The sequence below is a fragment of the Lycium ferocissimum genome, chromosome 5 (assembly GCF_029784015.1).
Source record: "Lycium ferocissimum isolate CSIRO_LF1 chromosome 5, AGI_CSIRO_Lferr_CH_V1, whole genome shotgun sequence".
In the NCBI taxonomy this organism is placed as follows: Eukaryota; Viridiplantae; Streptophyta; class Magnoliopsida; order Solanales; family Solanaceae; genus Lycium; species Lycium ferocissimum.
The window spans coordinates 22,637,697-22,645,451 of record NC_081346.1 but is presented as its reverse complement, the minus strand read 5'-3'; the positions used below and the strand labels follow the sequence as shown (position 1 = coordinate 22,645,451).

Here is a 7,755-nt window from a genome sequence, read left to right as displayed (position 1 = left end):
TGAAAAAAAATAAAAATTGAAGCGTTCTGGATATGATGAAAATCTCTAGTGAAATAATTGATGAAGAGAGGGCTGAAAAATAAAGTGAAGATTAGAAAATAATGGGTGATGAAGTCTAAAAGTGCAAAGTGCTTAGGGAAGTGTAAGTCACTATTAATAGTTTTCCTACCCATCCCCTAGCCAACATTACAACCCCTTAAAGTCCTATTTGATTCTATTCGAGCACACTTAATTAGTAGAGATATACATAATGGGCAGGCCTATGGTTCTTTGTGCATACATGTGAATTTCTTTGTCAGCGTGAGAGTTGTGCTTTGATGCTAAGTCCTTAATTTACATTCATTCCTTGATTTGAGTGTGTGGACTATTTTTTCTTGTGAGGGCACTTGTTTCATGATAGATAGGTGATGTTATTAGCTTCTTTGACAGAGTAGGTGAGCGAGCTTAAATTTGATGAGTTAGAGTCCGTCTTTGAGGTTAGAAGTTGTTGTTTGCTTGAGTTGGCTTGTATATCTTGCATGATGATCAGGAAGTGTATATTTGATGGTTTGAGTTGTTATGAGGCCTAATTGTTTGTATCAACCAAAGTGGTGGTGTTCCTAGGCTTGATTTATTGAGAGTGATTTTAATGCTTACTCGAGGACGAGCAAGAGTTTATGTGTGGGGTGGTGATGTTCGGCTAAATTTGCATATATTTAGTCATTGTTGCCTCACATTATAATACTTTTAATAGTCTTTTGAGTGTTATTATATTGAATTATGCTTAATATTATATTTTATTGTGTAGGAATAAAGAATTGCAAAATTAAAGAGATTTGGAGAAAAAAAGAATCAAAGTGGAAAGAAAATAAAAGGAAAAGGAGGGGGACAAGAAGTGAGACACATGTTAATTGTGTCCCCCATCTTGAAAGACAAAAATAAGGAAAAGAAGATGCAGCAATTGAAATTTGCAAAAGAAAGACGTACAGGCGGGCAGAACTGAAAAGCAACGCGTCAATGCGAGGCAGAACGTCCAATTATATTTCGGCAAAAAAAGTAATAATTCCCAACTTGTGTTAGATTCAGTTATTTTTATTTGAGCTTTTTCTTACACCTATAAATATTTCATAAGCCACAATTCTTAGACATCTTTGGCATAAAACTCAAGTTTGGAGGCTAGGGTTCCTACGTAAATATTTTTTCTTTTATTTGAACATTGTTTATGGAAATTTCTTTGTGACAATTGAGATTGATACTCTTGTTTTGATTATTTATTCATTGATTATTTATTCATCGATATTATTTTTAAACAAGTAAGTTCTCGTTATTTTAATTATTCTTATTCTTTAACGTTTCTCAAGGGAGTAGCTAACCCTAGGACTTGCCCATTTACTTTGTTTGAAACTCGGAAGAGGAAGAACGGGATTGGGATAGAATAATTAATATGAATTTGGGGCGTTAACCCTCATCTAACGGAAATTGACCTAGGAATAGGCGATACCACTTGTAGCCATATTCGGGTGTTCTTAATGCTCCTAATTGCTTGAGGGATCTTCAATTGGGTAGTCTAGTTAATCTTTAGGAGAAGTTAATTTAGAGTCATTATCCGAGGCTAAATAACATCAACTTGCTATTATGTATAATTCTTGAAATATATTGGATCGTTACTTGAGAAGTAGTTTCCTTTATTCCATTCTTGTGGCCATTGATCAATTTACTTGCTTTCTAGATTAGAATTTATATTTCCGTATTTTATCAAAACCTTATCAAAAACCACCATTGATGCGTTCGGTCTAGCTATTGTTAGCGATAATTCCTAATCTGCTTAAATTGCCCACATATTATTCTCTGTGGGATTTGACCCCAACCGTGTTAGGTTACTATATTTGACAACATCCGCGTTATACCATTAATAGGTGTAATTTGAGCGTATCATTAGTGCCGGTACCTCTAAGGTGCCCTCATGTGCTTGTGAGTGCACCACTTGCAAGGAGAAAATGGATAATTTGATTAGAAAGGTAGAAGAGTTGGTGCAGGCCCAAGAAGCCACAAACACTTCTATCCGGAGGTTGGTATCCAAGAGGGGTATCAATCCATCAAAGAACCTTTTCTCACCTTATACTCCTGTTCATGTTCGGAGGAGGGGCAAAGCAATTGCCAAGGCACTTGCATCAGTTAGATCAAGAAAACCTGTTGCTACTCCAGTAAGTCAATTGAGACTCCTCTTCTCGATGTTGGCCAAAAGTGCTAAAAAAGGAGGACATTTTCAAGCATGTACATGCCCAAAAAAAGAAAAAGGTTGAGACTGCAATCAAAACCAAAAAGAGTGGGAAAACCATGTACTCATGAATTTGGAGCCCCAGACATCAAGGCTTTGACAAGCATGAAAATTTGGTGGGAGGATTGGGTAAGTTTCAATACTTGTATATATCTATCTAATTCAGTATATTGTTGCAACAAATAGATAATCTGTTGTAACAAGTTAACTTCACATTGCAATAGGTCCTTTATTTTGTTGAATCTGTTGCAGCAAGTTAACTTGTTGTTGCAAAAAGTAGATAATGTGTTGCAACAAGTTACTTATTTTTTACAACAAGTAACTAACTGTTTTACTACTTTTAATTTAATATATAGATGAAGTCCTGCTTCTAATGCGTACGAGGCAAATCAATTTCCCTGAGTACTATGATTCCACTGACATAATCCTGGACCTCAACTTTTACAACAGCATTCTCAAGAGGTACACAAAATTGACAAATGAGAGTACAATTACGAATGTCGTGGCTATGGAGGTTAGACTTGCTAAATTCAAGTGGGATGATGAAGTGGTCGATTATTGTAAAGGTGTTAGACCCTACCCGAGTGGCTGCTCCCGGGCTGGTGCAAAGAGAGTTTTAACGGTGATGAATATTGAGGTCACACATTTTGTCACTCTCGAGTTCAAGATTAAAGAAGGAGTGGTAAATGTGTATGATTGCAACGTTCTACATATACGCAGATGATGCTTTCTTTTGTTTCATGCAGCCGGTAATGGAATCATGGCCCAAGTTATTGAAACAGAGTGACATGTTCGCACACTTGCCTGCAAAGTTACTCAATGAACCGTGGGAATTCAATAGGCTAAAGAATTTCCCCCACAATGTCACTAGTAGGGCATGTGGTTCGTGGTCAATTGCTTTTATGGAGGCTTTGCTTACCGGCACAACTGTGACAAAATCTGAAAGTCTAATCAGCGACAACTCTGTGGGAAGGATGTAATGGAGATGGGCATTAGGTGTCATTGAAAAGGTGTTGGAGCCCTAAGATGGGCTGATAAACAATTTATTAATTTTATATTTTTTGGAGCCCAAATGTGGCCTGTTGAACAATTTAAGTATATATTAGGTGTTTTTTTTATGACATTATGTAATTTTAGTATATATTAGGTGTTTTTTGATGACATGATGTAATTTAAGTTTATATTAGGTGTTTTTTGATGACATTATGTAATTTAAGTATATATTAGGTGTTCAGTACCTTTCTAAGACATTTTGTTAAGTATATATTAGATGTTCAGTATTTAAGTTGTGTTCAGTACGTTATGTTCAGTATTTTCAGTAGTTTCAAACAAGTCACAAAATCTAACAACTGTTGAAGAAGTTGCAACAAGTTGATAATCTGTTGTAACAAGTTTATAATCTGTTGCAACAGATGCATCAGTTGTTGCAACAAGTTGATAATCTGTTACAACAGACGCATCAGTTGTTGCAACAAATTTAACAGCTGTTGAAGAAGTTGCAACAAGTTGATAATCTGTTGTAACAAGTTGATAATCTGTTGCAACAGATGAGTCTGTTGTTGCAACAAATCTAACAGCTGTTGAAGAAGTTGCAACAAGTTGATAATCTGTTGCAACAAGTTTATGATCTGTTGCAACAGATGAGTCAGTTGTTGCAACAAATCTAACAGGCTTGAAGAAGTTGCAACAAGTTATAATCTGTTGCAATAGATGAGGCAGTTGTTGCAACAAATCTAGCAGCTGTTGAAGAAGTTGCAACAACTGACACATTTGTTGCAACAAGTTTATAATCTGTTGCAACTGATGGTTCAGTTGTTGCAACAAGTTGATAATCTGTTGCAACAATTGGCTTATCTGTTGCAACAGATGAGTAACTTGTTTAAAAAAGTTACATATAGTAAACAATAAATATCATTGGGTTTCTTTGTTTACATCTCAATATGGGTGAATGAAGAAGTTCTCATCAAATTACTCCAACGATTGCTTGATTTGGGAAGAATACACTTAGTTGATCATATGTCCTGACTCAGAATACCATCAAATTGGTTAGGTACATATAGTAAACAATAAATATCATTAGTTTTCTTTGTTTACATCTCAATATGGGTGAATGAAGTAGTTCTCATCAAATTACTCCAATGATCGCTTGATTTGGAAAGAATACGCTTAGTTGATCATATGTCCTGACTCAGAATACCATCAAATTGGTTACGTACATATAGTAAATAATAAATATCATTGGGTTTCTTTGTTTACATCTCAATATGGGTGAATCAAGTAGTTCTCATCAAATTACCCCAATGATCGCTTGATTTGGGAAGAATACGTTTAGTTGATCATATGTCCTGACTCAGAATACCATCAAATTGGTTAGGTACATATAGTAAACAATAAATATCATTGATTTTTTTTGTTTACATCTCAATATGGGTGAATGAAGTAGTTCTCTATCAAATTACTCCAACAATCGCTTGATTTGGGAAGAATACGCTTAGTTGATCATATGTCCTGACTCAGAATACCATCAAATTGGTTAGGTACATCTAGTAAACAATAACTATCATTGGTTTTCTTTGTTTACATCTCAATATGGGTAAATCAAGTAGTTCTCATCAAATCACTCCAACGATCGCTCGATTTGGGAAGTATACACTTAGAATTACCCATCTAATCAATGAAATTACAGTCTAATCCATTAAGGATGTTAGTAGATAAATATATTCATCACTAAATATCATTGAATCCCTTTGTTTAACACTAAATATCATTAATTCCCTTTGTTGATCACTAAATATATGTGACTCATATCCTAGTTGTTGCAGCAATTGCATGATCTATTACAACAATTACATAATCTGTTGCGACAATTGCGATAACTGCTGCGACGATTCGCATAATCGTTGCGGCGGAGTAACATAGCTCAGTTGAACAAGTCATATCACTTGTTGGATAAAACACAACAAGTTAAGGAGTTTCTGCAACAACTCATTTCATTTGTTGTACAAACTCAAAACACCAAATAACTTGCTATAATAAGTCATATCACTTGTTGGAAAACCAAGTTAAGTTAGTTGCTGCACAAGCCTGATTACTTGTTGGGAAAATCCCAACAAGTTACATAGTTGTTGCAACAGAATTTTTACTTGGTGTAAACTGGTCAGAAATTGCAAAATCACAGAACATACATTGGTGATTTGAGCAAGATCAACATATCATTTAAACCAAGTTCACTAATAGAAACAACAGAATTTTCCATTATAAGAAAGAACAACATAAAAATGTCATAAAATCCAATTTCACAAACACCAACAATAGTAATTATTATTACAAGACATTGCAAGATTAATAACTATGGAACAATTCGGTTAGGGCATGTAGTTTTTTGATGGCCAGCTGTTTTGCATATGGAGCATTTGTTTTTCCTCGTTGCAAATGATTCCCCGATTCCACGCCTCCTCTTTGTCCGTCTTCTTTCCGGTTTGCTCGGATCAACATGTAGAGGAGGTATTTATCTCTCTAAAATCTCCATAGGAACTTCCCAATTCTTCGAAAGAGCCGCGAGTTCATTTCCTCGGGTATGCGATTATGTAATTCTCCGCTTTATAATATGGAGATGAGTAGTCATAAATCCGCCTTCCAAAATCTTCACCTATTGGACTCGAAAATATTTCGCCATAGCATGTGGACAAGGTATTTTGTCCAAGTCAAAAACTCTACAAGTACAAGATCTTCTTTGTAGATCGGCCCATGCAAGCGAAACATCGATGACGGCCCCGAACTTGTGGTTAGCGATTTGATGGGCCATAACTTATTCCCCGAAGTGACAAATTTTGATTTTTTTTTTCCATTGAGGGAACAAAGATGGTTGGTGAGTCGATGAAGTCCATCGCCTCTCGCAGAAATTTCTCAATAAACCTCATTTATGGAATCAAATACGACGATAATGGGAAATTCTCTTTCGACATTGAACATTGAGTTCGCGACTCGCGTTGTCGTCATAAAATTGTACACGACAAAACAAGCATGTTAGTGTTGGAACGAATTAGGCTCGAATTGGAAAAATCACACCAAGTAGAATATATAAACGGCAACAAGTAACCTATTAATTGCGTAGATATATGTTACTTGTTGAAATAGAAATGTGCAAATACCTATTTCGGGGGCGAATGCTACTCCATCTATGGAATCCAGCACGTTCAAGATGTTCGGCGGCTCCAGGAACCAAATCTCTGATTTGATTGAAATGGTCATTAAAGACATCAATATTGTACGTTTTTGCTGCTTTATAAAATTGAGATACGACCGCCCCATTGTGAAAGGTGGTTCTCAGACTTTCCCCTAGGTGCCTCATGCAAAAACCATAATGACATGTAGGGAAGACAATTGAAACCACCCTTTTGATACTTGGATGCCTATCAGAAATTATGCACAACTCAGGGGTATCCTCTATATAGCTTCTCATTTGTTCAAAAAAATATTTTTACGAAGCATCACACTCCTTGTCCACTACACAAAATGCCACCGGAAAAATATGATTCTCCGCATCTTGTGCGATTGCTGACAACACTACTCCTTCGTACTTGCTCCTCAAGAATGTCCCATCGACAGCTATGACTTTTTTCATTTGCACAAAACCAAGCATCCAAGCCTTATAGGCTACAAAATAGTACTTGAACTTTCCATTTCATCAACCTTCAATGTTGTCTTACTTCCTGGATTTGCAAAAACGAAGCATATAGCAGTCACGCGTCAAGCACCGCATATCCGTGCTCATGTGTCCCCCACCATCAAAGCCTTTGCAATCTCCATGCCCTTTCGGACCTTTCAATAACTTACCTTACAACCCAAATCTCTCCATGATTGATTGACTCGTATCTTTTGTCGATGGCCTTTACCGTAAGGAAATTTATCTTTGAAGTATTCACCGATGACTTTCGTTTGTAGCGTGTGGATTATGGCCCGTAATGTGCTCGAGAACCACATGTGTGATGCTTTATGTAGGTTCGATACAAAATCTATCGAGCTTAAAAGCTTCACGGCCCTCGGCCACCACACTCCGGATGTACACATACGAAGTAATACACGATACGCGAATTAATCACCTTCTTGTTGTATTGATTGTGTGAGTACTTATTTTGTATTATGACTTTGGGTATAGGAATCGGGTCAGCCCCACTTCCATTATCTGGGATATCCACATCCACCCCATCCAGTTCATTATTTAACACATCTTGTTGGTTTTGAGATAAATTGTGGTTCTCTACCGGGCTTCCAATAACGTATACCCTTAAACCGGGCTTCCAATAACGTATACCCTTAAAATGGGCCTAGCTACATCATTCAAATAAGCACGCAAACGAACCTGATTAACTATCTTAAATGGCAAGACCCCTACGATTTTCAAAGAGCCGTACATCGTAGCTATGGCGAGATCTTTAGGGTTCACAGTTAATTAGCAATAGGTGATGATTAGGTTCACAAAATCATCAAACACAATA

At 36.5% G+C, this 7,755-nt stretch overlaps 1 long non-coding RNA gene across 1 annotated transcript; it reads left to right on the top strand.

Moving 5' to 3' along the window:
- The first annotated feature begins 2,986 nt into the window (after nt 1-2,986).
- LOC132058311 (uncharacterized) lies at nt 2,987-3,537 on the top strand. The gene is made up of 2 exons (XR_009415239.1): nt 2,987-3,363; nt 3,445-3,537. It is a non-coding gene; the product is annotated as an uncharacterized LOC132058311 (long non-coding RNA).
- The last annotated feature ends 4,218 nt before the right edge of the window (nt 3,538-7,755 follow it).